Below are 13,805 nucleotides of genomic sequence, written 5' to 3'. Positions count from 1 at the left end.
TCCAACTGTGTACTCAGCATCTCTACTTGGACGTCACGAAAACAACTCAAATCTTATACCTCCAAAACTGGTCTTTAATGCCCCAAACATGCTCTACCCCAAACTTTTTCCATCTTAGGTGACAGTAACCACACCTTTCCAGTTCCCCAGGCCCTAAATCTCGAATTCACCCTTGACCCCCTCTTCCTTCCCATTCTTGCATTCAATCTACCACGAAATGCTGTCACAACCTTCGCAATGTGCCACTTCTGAGAATTACCAGCCGCTAGCAGCCTGGTGCAGGCCACCAACATAGACCTCGAGGATCCTGTAGTCGCCTCCCGAGATTCTCCCTGACTCCACTCTCTCCCCACATCCTCAAGGCCACAGATAGAGTTATGCTTTTCAAACAAGAGACAGTTCATGCCACACCTCGGCTAAAATCCTGCCCCTGGCTGCCTACATTTAGAGTAAAAGACACAATGCATGTGATGGCCTCCCAGGACTTACCCAATCCATCCCATCACATATCCGACCTCCAGCCGTCCTGCTGTCTCTTCCTCCCCACTGACTAAGTCAGCCAGGGTGGCCTCCTTGATATTCCTCCAAGCTGCCCGGCATATTTCTGCCTTAGAGTTTTGGGACTGGTTATTCTTGCTCCCAGGGAGTGGTCTCCCCATCATACATTCTGACAACTCCCTCACTTCAAGTCTTTGCTCAAATGTCAACTTATAAAATCCACCCTGACTACCCTATTTAAAATCAGAACCTACCTGTACACTCCTCCAGCACTCCCAACCCAAGCCTCTTCAGTGAGCTTCACATCCTTTTCCTTATCCCGTAGCGCCCATCAACTTGTGACAAAGCACAGAATTTATTTATAACATCCGTTTCCACACGAGAGTGTAAGGAGGGAGAAAGCACACAAGAAGGAGCACGCAGGCAAAGGCTCTTGTCTAATTTATTCATTGATACGTCCAAGCATAGAGAACAGGAAGATCCTTGATAAATAGTCCTGAAAAAGATACAGATGAGGAAACTAGTAGTAAAGCTCAGAAAGTTTAAGTAACTTCCTCAAGGTTCTAGAGCTAGAAGAGGGTCACAGTAGAATTCACACTTGGGGATGTCTAACTTCAAATCTCTTAGCCTCTCTGCTATCGTTTTTTTCTTCTTTGCGGTACGCGGGCCTCTCACTGTTGCAGCCTCTCCCGTTGCGGCGCACAGGCTCCGGACGCGCAGGCTCAGCAGCCATGGCTCACAGGCCCAGCCGCTCCGCAGCATGTGGGATCTTCCCGGATCGGGTCACGAACTCTCAACCACTGCGCCACCAGGGAAGCCCCTCTCTGCTATCTTAAGTCCATGCAATTCAGGATTTGTTTTAATCAGTGCCATGGAAATTCTCACTCCACTGAATAGGATCACTAAAGTGTTCTCTGTCTAGATTTATATACATATTTTCCATTTAAACAAAGGAAACAGAAGAGGGGAATTCATCATGGGTTATTGCGGTAGTTTTACAGCAATTTAAGCAATAATGACATTTAAGTAATAGTGATATTTAATGATAGCATAATAATAATAAAATAATAGCTCTTAAATGTATTGAAGATGAATTGCATGCTGAACTCGGTGCTAAAATATTTCCATGTATATTTTGTGCAAAATCCTTATGAATATTCTATCAGATGAGCTTTATGTGTAACTCCACCAGGCATACTTCTCTTATTCCGCTTTCAAAGATAAGGAAATTGATGAGAAGTGTGGTAACCGTTTGATCAAGATGAGACTGGTAATAAGTTGTGAGTATGAATTTAAATTCAGGTCTAACTCCAGAATTTGATTCTCAATCCATACATGAAAATTCTGATAATTCCTTTGATAAGGGTATGGTCTATGTTCTCTCCTGGAAAACATCCCCCATTATGTCTGCCTGTGCTCATACCTTCAGAACACAGTCAAGTTTGAAACATGATAAAAATGTTTAAATAGTGTGCTTTAATAAATGGAAATATCTTCATCTAAACAATAACACAAAAAGGCAGGCTGAGCCCTTTGAAGTGGCTTCGTTGCTATCTTCCATCCAGAACAAGAGAAGGAATCAACAGCTGCTGCAGAGTAAAGAAAGCATGAAACCCAGAGATGGAGGATTCTGTAAATGACCAATTACAAGACTATTAAGCCACACTTTCATAGCAAGAGGCAAAATATTCCATTAAACTGAAAATTCTTCTACCCCTCACTCCAAGGCCCACACAAACATTAATGTTGCATTTATTAGGATGTATTTCCTGTGCTCTATCAACTTGACTTTCAGCAACTGTATTAATACAGTCCTTTCGCTTTGCACATATATCTGAATGATGGATTCCATGACTGGAGTTTTGTACAAAGAGTGGAGTGAATGAAGTAAAGTTTGGGACGAGCCATCATAATCCATAATGATGGGCACTGAATCAGGACAAGAAGAAACCTCTCTTCTCATTTATTTGAATGAAAATTCTACTATATGTTTATTGCCTCTGTACAGGGCCATCTGTTGAATAGTGGAAAACAAGCATCTTTCATTTGGAGGTAGGATTTGTGTGCTCAAGTTTCTATGGGCCTGCAGAATTAATCTTGTTTTAGAAATGAAATAAAATGTAATTTCTTACTGTAAGTAGATGTGGTTAAGCAACTGGCAACTTTGATGTCTTTAAATCACTGCAGTTTCAGGGTAGGCAAATCTATAATTATTTCAAGCACTTCTTTATTGGTGCAACAATTGAGCAGTGTACATAGTGGTCAACAACCTGGGCATTGTCAGACGACTCTAAGTTTGAATCTAGACTTTGCCACTCACCAGCTATGTGACTTTCAGCTATGAGAAGCACTTTCTTCAGCTTTACAGTGTGGATTATTACATGCCCTTTGCAGAACTACTGTAAGAACTAAATGTATATGGGCACAGTGGCTCATAGTAAGGGCTCAAATTAGTACTGTGGTCACTACTAGTAGTATTGAAAAGAAATTAGAACTTCTATTCTCATAAAGTGGGATATGTGTCCCTTTATCATTGTAATTTCATACCATTTTACTTTTGACCTTATAATTTAATAGCTTGATCCAAGAAACATTTAGCAGTAAATATAATTGAAAGAAGATTACCTGTCAAACATGAAATACTGTAGCATCAAGTGTGCTGGCACAATACTCTTCTCCGATAATCAACCTGTAAAAATATGTTATTGTCTTCTTTTTAATTAAGCACATTGAACATACATATTTACTGTGCCAATTGGCGAAAGGTCCATTAATTAATCAGTCTAACTATATGTTGCATAAACGTCTTCTAAACATAATCGTATATGTATTTTATTTGTTGGGAAAATGTGTTTGAGATTGTTCTTTTCTGCCTATTTAAAGTAAAAGAGGGTGAGAAGTAGAGTTAGGCTTAATGTACTTTGTACTCCATTATGCCATGAAAATGCTTCTGTGCCCCGGAGACAACAACAAAAGATTTGCTTTAATAACAAGAATCAAGTATGTTCTAAAGCTTCCAGGTAGGAGGCGTATAGGTTGCAGTTTATATCAGAAGTCTTTGCTCTCTCTCTCAACTGCGTCTAGATGGGAAAGATGTGGTCACAAATGCTTCAAGGTGATATAGTAAATGTTGGAAAAGAGGGGGGTAGGAGGCAGAGTTTTGAATATCTCAAACCTGAGCTAGAAGGATTTTATTTAAAGAAAATAGCGGATATTATTTTTCACTTAAGGAATGCCACTCAGCAAACCTGACATTAATGTAGGAAATTAGCTCTTTTAGCTATGATGCTTTCAAATGCACATGGCTGAAAACAAATTCAAAATAGTCAAAGGAAATTTAAAAACAAAAACCAAACAACAACAACCACCTCAACAAACAAGTACTAGAAATTCAGGGATGCAGCCATATTCAGATACAGTTGGATCTGGAAGTTCCAGAGTATCAGCAGGGTTCCAGCTCTCTCTCCATCGCTCAGCCCTGCTTACCTCTGCAAGACTTTATTTTACAGAAAGTCTCTTCTTGTGCTGGATGGTAACTGGGAGTCCCAGAGTCGTATCTCCCCAGCTTAGAAATTCCAGAGAGAAAAGACAATTCTTCCATTTTTCTCTGAGAGAAAAGTCCTGGGGAGGAATCTGATAGACTTAGCCGAGGTCAGATGCCTACCCATGAGCCAATCACCTGCTTTACTGGAGTTCAGTCCCTGGAGACTCATGGGGGGGGGGGGGGCCGTGAGGAGGCAGGATGGCATTATCTGGCAGTTCTCCAAGAAAAGCCTGCTGTTTTTGTAAGATGAAAGGGGAGAGGACATGGATAATGAAACCTGTATCTGCTTCTGTAAAATCCACAGAATCTTACTCCCTGCCCTGTGTCGATGACCATGCAGTAAGCTGACCCAGGAGGTCATTTTTCCCACAACAGTCTTCATATATATGACTAAGGAACACACTGGTAAAAGAATATGGGAGAAAGTCTGAGTATGACAAGTCAGCTAGACTGATATTAACTAAAAAAGCTGTGTGAAAATATCCTTAAAAAGTTGCCCCCAACTCACTCAAAGTCCAAAGTTGGAGCTGGAAATACAATGTCATGGAGTTTGGATAAGAACAGGTTTTCTCCAAGCTGAACTATGACACAGAGATTAGAGACTTCTAGAAACTATACTTTTTCAAAGAAAAAACATCACATGAGAAAAATGAGGCCTAGAAAAATTAAACGACTTAAGGTAACATAGCTAATTAATGGCAGGACAGAGACTAGAGTATACTTTGTGTAATTGGCTATGGTCTTTTTTGTTTGTTTTTGTTATCACTTCAAAACGAGACAAACTTAAAGAAAGGAAACACAACCAAGGCTCAGTGGTTGGAAAAGAGATGGATGTGAACGCCCACTTGTTTCTTACGTATAAAGTTACCCCTCGCAGTGTTTTGGAGGAGAAAACGCTGGCTCTTCCCAACGTTGGTTACATACACAAAGATTCCAAAGACAAGACAAGTGCTTTGCAAACAAAGTAACTAGCACCAGCTCAGGCTTCCCCGCGCCGGGTCCTACGTTCCACGGTCAGAACCACCAACTGTATCCTCCCGGGGAACAAAGTGATTCAGAAAACCTAGCGTCTTCAGAGAAGGGAGAAAACTTAGCCGGGAAGAGAGTCAGGAGGAAACTTGCTCAGCTTCTTGCTGGGGTCTGAAACGATCCCAACAGAGTCCTTAAACCCCTCAGGTTTCCCCAGTCAAGCACCCTCGCCTCCAACCTGGGCCACCCCAGATCTGACTATCAGAGGAAAGAAGTCTGCGGACGCACGGAGAGCTGACCACCCCACGAGAAGGACCTACGCGCGGCCGCGTCCACTCACCCGCCGCTCCCCGGGAGACTGGAGACCAGCCCGGGGTCCAAGTCCTGGGCGTGGCAGACTCGTCGCTCTCCGGGCCCAGCTCCAGCTCACCTCGGCGCGGCCCGCCTGGGCGCCGCCATCTTGACCAGAAAGGGGGCCTCGCGCCGGAGGCCCCTGAGCGGGCGCCCTGAGCGGAGCCGGAGCGCCGGGGAGCCCCAGGTCGGCGCCCTACGTCCGCCGCGCGCTCGCGCCCCGTCCACGAGCGACGAGAGTCCCGCACGCAGCGCCCTACCCAGGCTTCCGCGGAACCGACGCCCCGCGCAGCCCGCACCACGGCTCAGGCAGCGCCGAGGGCGGCCCGGGCGGAAGAGCGGGCGCGGGGCACGCGCTCGGTAACCTGGCAACGCGGAGCAACCCGGCGTCTCCGGCGAACCCCAGCCCTCCACCAGGAGGAAGCACGGACCCCCGCACCCGCCGCCCAGCCCGCGCCGCCCCTCGGTCGTTCCGCCCGCCGCTGCCCGCTGGCTATGGTCTTTTAAATCCATGATACAACGTCTATATGTAACAAATCTGTTAAACCCTAAATGTTTATGATATTCAAGTAATCCATTATCTGAATTATTCTTGAAGATAAAACATCCAAAGACTTCTTAATTGTATGGGTATACATACATAAAATACACGTGGAGGTAACTTCAAATATAGTATGTGCCTGTCTCTAATTCCTTCCCTCTCCGCTCTTTTAAAAAATGCCCCTTTAAAAATTGCCCACTCACCATTTGTTAGGTAAATTTGCTGAAACACAGTAAATGTGGAGACAGAAATTGTTATAGAGACTATTCCAAATGGCACCGACACCTGTATTTATGAAATTTTTAAAAGGGTAAGTTAGAGTTGATTTTTTTTTAAATCCCACTATAGTAACACCACATCATCCTAGGTGCCCAGTTCTATCCAATTACATAAGATGGAGAAAGAGAGAGAGAGAAACAGAGAGAGAGAGGAGAAAGAGAAAGAAGAAAGGAAGAAAACCAAGTACTTATGTATAAAGTGTTGCTCCCAAAGTTTGAGATTATACTCAAGCATCAATGAACAGAAGGAAAACACTTACAAATTTACAAATGTATTTCATTTATGGTATGAGGGACACAGGTTTAGATTTGCAACACGCTCCCACAAGGGTCAAATTGACCACTTTTTTCTATCTAGTTGCTCTTGAGAGAACAAAACAATTGAAACAGATGCCATTCGATTCCAAGTCTATAGCTTAGACCATGTCGCTGCACATGAAATATTGTTCATTCAGAGTCAGCACATAGCAAGAGTAATTTATACTCTCAGAGTGTTTGCTCTCAAGCCAATAGCAGAGAAGCCTTGACTAAAAACGTTCCCATTAATTTCCATTGTAATATATCTTACTTATAGCCCATGAAACAGTGGTCAGGGGAGATTTATTCTTTGGACACCATATTATATAATCTCTCCACTTTAAGCCATCCCCCACTCGGCGATTATTTTTTAAATAAGTTACTCGTAGTCAATATTAATTTACATTTAATCTTTCTTAGCATTAGGAGAGTATTATTTTGTACAGGCTCAGAAACAAATCTCCCGAAATTCCTCCCTGATGCTCCCTTCAGGCTGAAAATGCATTGCAGGGTGGCTGCAGTGACTTAATTCTAGTTGGCAGAGCCCTGGCCACACACTAATTTCATTAGCCTCAAACTCCTGGATTTGAAAGATCCACTGAATATGATTCCTGTCCTCTGACATGTCACTTACTAACCAATTCAGCGTGCATACAGAGGAGAGAAAGGACTCAGCTCTCGCCCACCGGCAGGCAGATGAGAATGCCCAGTCAGAGACACTGTTTACATCTGAGTGGTCATTCTTGCCCGGGTCCTCATTTTCAGGAAGGAAGTTCAATCCAGGCTTTGCTGGCAGCTGCAGCATTTGTTACATCCATTACTATCTCCTTGTTCCTTCTTGCCCCCCAGTGCTTAGCATCCCCCATTTCAGTCACTAAGTCTTCCTTCCCCCAGCCTAGAAGCTTACCTCACCATAAATTTTTATCTCAAATGATAGGTTTGGCACATTCCCCACAGCAACCCACAGGGACTGGGGAAAAGAAAATTCAGATCTCTGGAGAGCTAAGAATTCAACCATTTAGAGGAGTTTCTTTTATACAGGACAGTCTTCATTGAGCTGAACCCTGCAATCCCAGAGAAGATTCACCTACCCGTTCTTTTCTTCTTTCCCTAAAGTGACTGTGTCTTTGAACAATGGGTCTGTGTTCCCCTATTCTCTCTATTCATTTTGCAGGTTTACAGAGGCTGGGAAACTGGGGACTGGACTTACATGCCAGGAGCTTCTAAGATCACACGCAAAAATAAGGCTACGGGAAGAGATTGTTGGAATCTATCTCTGTATATTTGAACATGGGCAGTGGTTAACCAGGATGCTCACACCAAGCTTATATCCAGCTTGCAGCACAAGCTACAAGTTGGTGCATCCCTCCTACTACCAGCCTCTTCTCAATAAATGCAGGTGAAAACTGGGGGCTCTTTTCCCTCAGCTGTTCAATCCAACATGAATAGCTGCAATTTGCAAATTAGAGGAAAATGACAGTGTTTTCTCTGAATGGTTTTGGTCCCAACCCACACTGCTAATGTTGGCATTCAGTTCCTTTCCTTCCCAGCCCAGGGAACGGGGGAACTAAGCGTAAGGCAAGCGTTCTCTTTTGTTGCAAGTGCCTCAGATCCACACACCAGAGAAGGAATCTGCTCCCCCTGGAATCTTTTTCAGCAAACACAAGCCTTCAGCCTAGTCGGCAAGCTCTCTCTTGACTCTATAAGATTTCACTCTTTTTTCGACAGGCAGGTCCCTCTGCAGTACTGCCCAAGCTCCAAGTGAAGGCACCAAAATAATTTTTAAAATGTCAAAGAGCAAATGCGCCTTCAACCCCCAGAGCTCCAGTAAAAATACTGTGAGTTGCCCCTGTGGTTCTCAGGTGACCTCTGGCCTCATCCTCCCTGCAGTGCTGCCTCCTCAGGTTCTCTAGTTTAAGCTCAGAGGTAAAGGAAGTGCTTCTGGGTTTTGCTTACAACAACCCAGGCTCTTCCTGAAAGCATTACCTCAAAGTGAAGGCTGCCCAGAAGCACTTTTGGCCTTGCAAACATCTAGAGATCTCCATGGTGGCATACTCAAGAGGTGCTAGAGATGCTCAGAGGCTCAGAGGGGCCATACCAGGCTGCAGCTTTAGACAGGCACCCCTCCTTCTGGCACAAACACAAACTTCATACTCCTGGGTGCTGATGTAGTGACAGCTTGAATCACAAGGAGTCCCCTCCAGAAACCCAACATGCTTCAGGAAAGGCACTTGAGAGGGAGCCAACTTTTTAGCTACGGGGAGCATAAGGGTCAGCCAGAACATCTGGAGAAGGGACTAACTGAGCTTGGGTCCTACCAGGCAGGGAGAGAGCTATGCATTAGGAAAGGATCACTTCAAGACAGAGATGAACAAAAAACTTGGATATAGGGGTAGAGAAGGAAAAGACAGGCAGAAATTGAAAGGGAGAACATAAAAACAGAGAGACAAAAAAAAAACAGCAGGGAGAAAGAGACACAAGGAGAGAGACACACAGGAAGAAAGACAGAGAAACAAGAGAACCCATAGTCACGCAGACCCTGAAACTCAATTTCTTCATCCAGAAGCCATCCATCTATACCCAGGGCGGCACAGGAGCTGTGGGGCCGAGGCTGCGGGAGCAGGCGGTGAGAGAGCACTGCAGCACCGCCCACGGCTCAGCTGGCCCGATCCGCCGTCCTCGCATCTTCCGCCGTTGCCCGCCTGCACCCGGAGCTAGAGGACCGCCCGGCCTTGCTCGGCGCACCCTACTGCCTCCCTCCAGGCGCCTTCTTGTCTGGCTCTGAGAATCGTCCTCAAAACCCAGGACTGGGGTTGGGGGCTGCGTTAGGGAGGTCGTGGGAAAGGATGGGCACAGGGTGGGTGCAGAGAAAGCGATTGTGTTTCGCAGTTAGCATGAGCTCACCTCCGGGCTCTGAGCTGGCAGGAGTAGAAAGCTGATCGCCCGGCTCCTGCCAGTGGCCGGATCGCAAAGGCAGTTTAGACGGTGCAAACAACTGCCCAGAGCAAATCACCTGGGGGCACGTCTGCCGGTGGCTTCTCCCCGCTTGAGGACAGTCCCCACGCCTTCCGCCCCATGCCCTCGCAGAGACAGGTTACAGGTCGGGAAATCCAACCCGAGCGAAATGGGCAATTCACGTCCAAATGTAGGTGAAGACCTAGCCTTCGGTTTAAGAACTGCCTCCCTAAGCTCTTCTCGAAATTTTCCAAGGCAGCTGCTGCTTGTCGGGCGGCTTGGGGCAGGGTAGCTGGGGGGTTGAGAAATGCCTAGTTTCTAGGCGTCTTCTCATCTTTCATATTCCTTGCGCCTAGGTGGCTCTCACAGGAGCCCGCCCGGCACTTTTACAAGCCTGTTTTGGAACCATATTTCACTCGAATGCAAACCCATTTAAATCATCGCCTTGTTTTTCGGAGACTGTTTCTTGTCAATGGGGCCATAAATCCAGAATGTCAAGCCGGATGGAGCGGAGCGCGGACAGGGGAGAGATGGAAGGGAAATGAATCAAGCAGGGAAAGTACCTCCTCGGGTGAGGTGGGAGGGATTCGGCAGGATCTCCAGGGTGGAAATGAGCGAAGGCTGACCAGACCCCGCACCCCTGGAGTCCAAGCCAGCCTTCAGGATAAAGAGCGCGGGGAGCTACGGCGCGCTCTGCCCCGGAGGGAGCGCCCCCCTACCTGGAAAAGCCTCAGGATGTTGGCTACCACGGTGGAGACCAAACTCCCCGAAGCCCCAATCACTCCAACTACTTTCTCGGGCTTGACGAAAACCGGAGGCTCGCCGTTGGTGCAGCGCACTTCGGAGGTGTCCTTCTGGATGAGCGCCTGGACGAAAGTGAGCGACTGTTCGAGCGCATAAGTGTCCCTGGAACAAGTGTCCAGGATCCGCGCTCCCAGCGTCACGTTGGGCAGCAGGTTGGGATCGCTGCTGATCTGGTCCAGGGCGTAGAGCATCGCTTCCAGCCTGTGGATCCCGTTCTCCCTCTTGATGTCGCCGCAGGGCGACTGAAAATGAAAAATTTCTATTTGTCCATGTCCTGGCCCTTACATAATAATGTGTTTGTTTATCTATTTCATATTTATTGACTACATCTTAGACACCGTGTTAACTGCTGGTTCTAGATGTTAGTAAAATATAGACCTTCCTGCTCAAAGGGTCACAGTATTTGTGGGAAAACAAAAAAACGAACAACCTATGTCTCTAAGAGCTTTGTACTTCCCAAAGAGAACACACCTCGTAGGTACAATAAATACATGTATCATACATAAATGTATAAATAGTTAATGGGACTATACACCTGAGATAACTGCTTTTCGATTCTGAGGAAATGATGATTATATTTCACCAGGAGCTCAATACCACTCTGAGAATGAGGGCTTAACCCCCGACTTGACTCACTGCATCGCTTTCCTATATAAAAATAGACAAGTCTGTACATACGCTCTAGAAAAAGGCTTATCTGGCATGCATTTCAGATAGCAAGAAGAAAACTTCAAGAGGTTCAGAGAAGCATCCAGAAGCTCAGATGACTGTCTGGCACTAATACAACTTGCTTGACAGGAAAATAGAGCTGTAAATCTCACAAAACTAGATGATCTTTTAAGAATTTCAAAACCTCCTGCTATTAATCGGAAATCCTAGAAGAATAGCTTCTTTTAAAATGTACTGATAATATGCTTTACAGCTTAATATTCAGAAGCCTATGTTTTGGCTAAGCGAGCTTCAGGAAGGAAGGAAATTTGTGGTTTACCTCCACTTACTTTGGAACCGCTGGTTCCAAACATCTACTTCTATGCACAGTCATCATCTGTAAAATGGAGGCAACTCTAAGACAACAGAGTTACAGAGATGTTGCACAGCTCCATGTGTCAATGTCTTCATTTGTTTCAGAATACCAATAACATCTAAGCTACTACTGATAGAGTGCTATATTATTTGGGGTCATCTAGTGCAACTCTGTCAAAGTAAAGAAAAGGGACCTAGAATGACTATAATTTTCCCAAGAGGACACAATTATTTTATGGTAAATCTGGGACAAGAACCCTGATCTCTTTGATCCCATTCCATTGTTCTTTCATTGGGTTCTGAACAGCCCAGAGAAATAAAGAGAAATAAAACTCCTGTGTGCTGTGTCACTGGTACAGGACATGGCAAGATTGGAATTGGAGCATTACATATTAAGAGGTATCTGAGAAATTCTTCAAACTAATTGAGATATATACCAGGTACATAGAACACAGTATGTTTTATGAAGATGATTCTGTGCAATGAACAGAACTGGTAACACACACTGGAAGGTGAATTCTCATTTTCTGGCCCCTTGAAAACTCCACCTCAACATACACATTAAAATAAACATTTGAACTGGGTCATATTTAATTCTGCATGCTCTTGTAAGTCAGCAAAATATTCCATATATCATTTAAGTTGTCACTCACTTTTTAACTTGACTTTCAATTTCTAAAATTCTTTCCAAACATAAAACAGAGGTGGGAAAATGGTATATGGGAAGCTGCAGAGATGAAATAAGCTTACTTCATTCGGCATAAAGATGAATATCCAAACAACTTCTTCATGGCTGAAAGTGTCCAAATCTACTGTCTTCATTTTGTAGTCAAGGCTTCCGGAAAAATATGCTAATGGATTCCTTATTACCCGAATGCCCCATATCAGTTTCAGTAGGTATCATTACATATTATGGAAATTTTTCTCAGTGACGGTGAAAGACATCCTGGCTGAACATCCCCCTGCCCATGACACAGAGATGATGGTCTCAAGCTATCTTGAAGGCACTGGAGCCCACACTATCCGTTACTAATATTAATGGAGGATAAAACTTCATATTCTGTTTGCTCTATATTTGTTAAATCACTTCTTCCCTTCATTAAACTGGATGGCCCATAATTGAGTCTGTAGTGTGTCTATCATTGGAAACTGAACAAATTTTTGTTGGTTTTATTAACGTCATACGTTTCTAGGGAGGGTCTATTCAATAACTAAGTCTAGTTTCACAGTTAAAAATAAATTATGATGTAACTTTGAATAAATTAAGCTCATCATAAAGGAAGGATACTGAGAGTTGCTACTACCTCTTCCTTGAGGGGCTCTTGTAAAGCACTAAGTAAAGTAACACAGGTGTATATGTATGCATATATTTTCAATGATATTTGTACAGACTTAAAAAGAACTCTACAGAATGCATTATAAAAACCTTAATGCTGTGTGTCCCTAGTTCCCAGCTCTCTCATTAAAACTACTTAAATGAACACAATCTTATCTGTTAGGATACTACTTCTTGCAGTACCCTGTCCCAACCATTTGCCATCCTCTTCCCATTAGTCCTCAAGTCAGAAGCCCCGAAGATCTGTTCATTAATTTATGAACACATTTCTTCATCCAGCCAAGAAAATTGATTGATCCCTTACCAAATTTCAGGCACCCTTCTTCAGTATGATTTATAGGCATATTCAGGAAACACAGCAGTGATTAACACAGATGAATATAGTCTCTCTTGAGCTGAGGGGGGAGACAAAAGTAAATAAGCAAATATAAAAACATAAGTATAGTGCTTCCCTGGTGGCGCAGTGGTTGAAAGTCCCCCTGCCGATGCAGGGGATACGGGTTCGTGCCCCTGTCCGGGAAGATCCCACATGCCGCGGAGCGGCTGGGCCCGTGAGCCATGGCCGCTGAGCCTGCGCATCCGGAGCCTGTGCTCCGCGTCGGGAGAGGCCACAACAGTGAGAGGCCCGCGTACCGCCAAAAAAAAAAAAAAGCTATGAAAACAAAACCTATGGATGGAGACCTACATGAAAGATGGAAGAGTATAATAATGGCCAGAGTACATTACTGTGGCAGAAGCAGCAGCCCTTAAGGAGGACAACTTTATAAATTACAAATTGGATTTAAATAGACAGGGAATTGAAAGTGGAGACATTATTTTCTGCAGAAGATGATGGACAGGGGAGAGCAAAGAAAATAAAACTGAGATTGTTAACAAAATACAATGCTAAGCATATAAGTTAGGACTGAGTCCTTAACTTTCATTTTTATTAATGACTGGGTGAGTATAGATTACTGACTACACAGAACCAAGCCTGGGAACACATTTTATATTTATGATCTTTGTGCCTAAAACTAGATTCTCCTGCAATTTAATATGACACTAGGACAATGACTGGCCAAGTTTTAGATTAATCACTCTTACACAAAGATTTTTCATTCATATAATCTCAAACAAATACTGCGTCACCAATTAAGTTCCAGATCCTATGCTCTCTGGCTGAAGATATAAATATCTTGCAAGCCCAGCGTCACTTTCCTCCTTCTCTGG

At 44.3% G+C, this 13,805-nt stretch overlaps 1 protein-coding gene across 11 annotated transcripts in view; it reads right to left on the bottom strand.

Annotated features, from left to right (window-relative positions):
* LOC307195711 (uncharacterized protein) overlaps positions 1-5,542 on the bottom strand; it is a 123,653-nt gene extending 118,111 nt beyond the window's left edge. For 5 of the 11 annotated variants that reach the window (XR_013830929.1, XR_013830930.1, XR_013830931.1 and 2 more), the window contains exons 1-3: positions 5,352-5,537; positions 3,124-3,187; positions 753-994 (exon numbers count right to left, since the gene is read on the bottom strand). The gene's annotated coding sequence lies outside the window, so the exon portion shown is untranslated. Of the gene's footprint in view, positions 1-752; positions 995-3,123; positions 3,188-5,351 lie in introns of all 11 variants that reach the window. The other 6 variants (XR_013830927.1, XR_013830928.1, XM_079940072.1 and 3 more) reach the window with 3 other exon arrangements.
* Between the last annotated feature and the right edge of the window lie 8,263 nt (positions 5,543-13,805).

This window comes from Stenella coeruleoalba (genome assembly GCF_951394435.1).
Source record: "Stenella coeruleoalba genome assembly, chromosome: 13".
NCBI lineage: Eukaryota > Metazoa > Chordata > Mammalia > Artiodactyla > Delphinidae > Stenella > Stenella coeruleoalba.
This window is presented reverse-complemented; position numbering and strand designations above follow the sequence as displayed.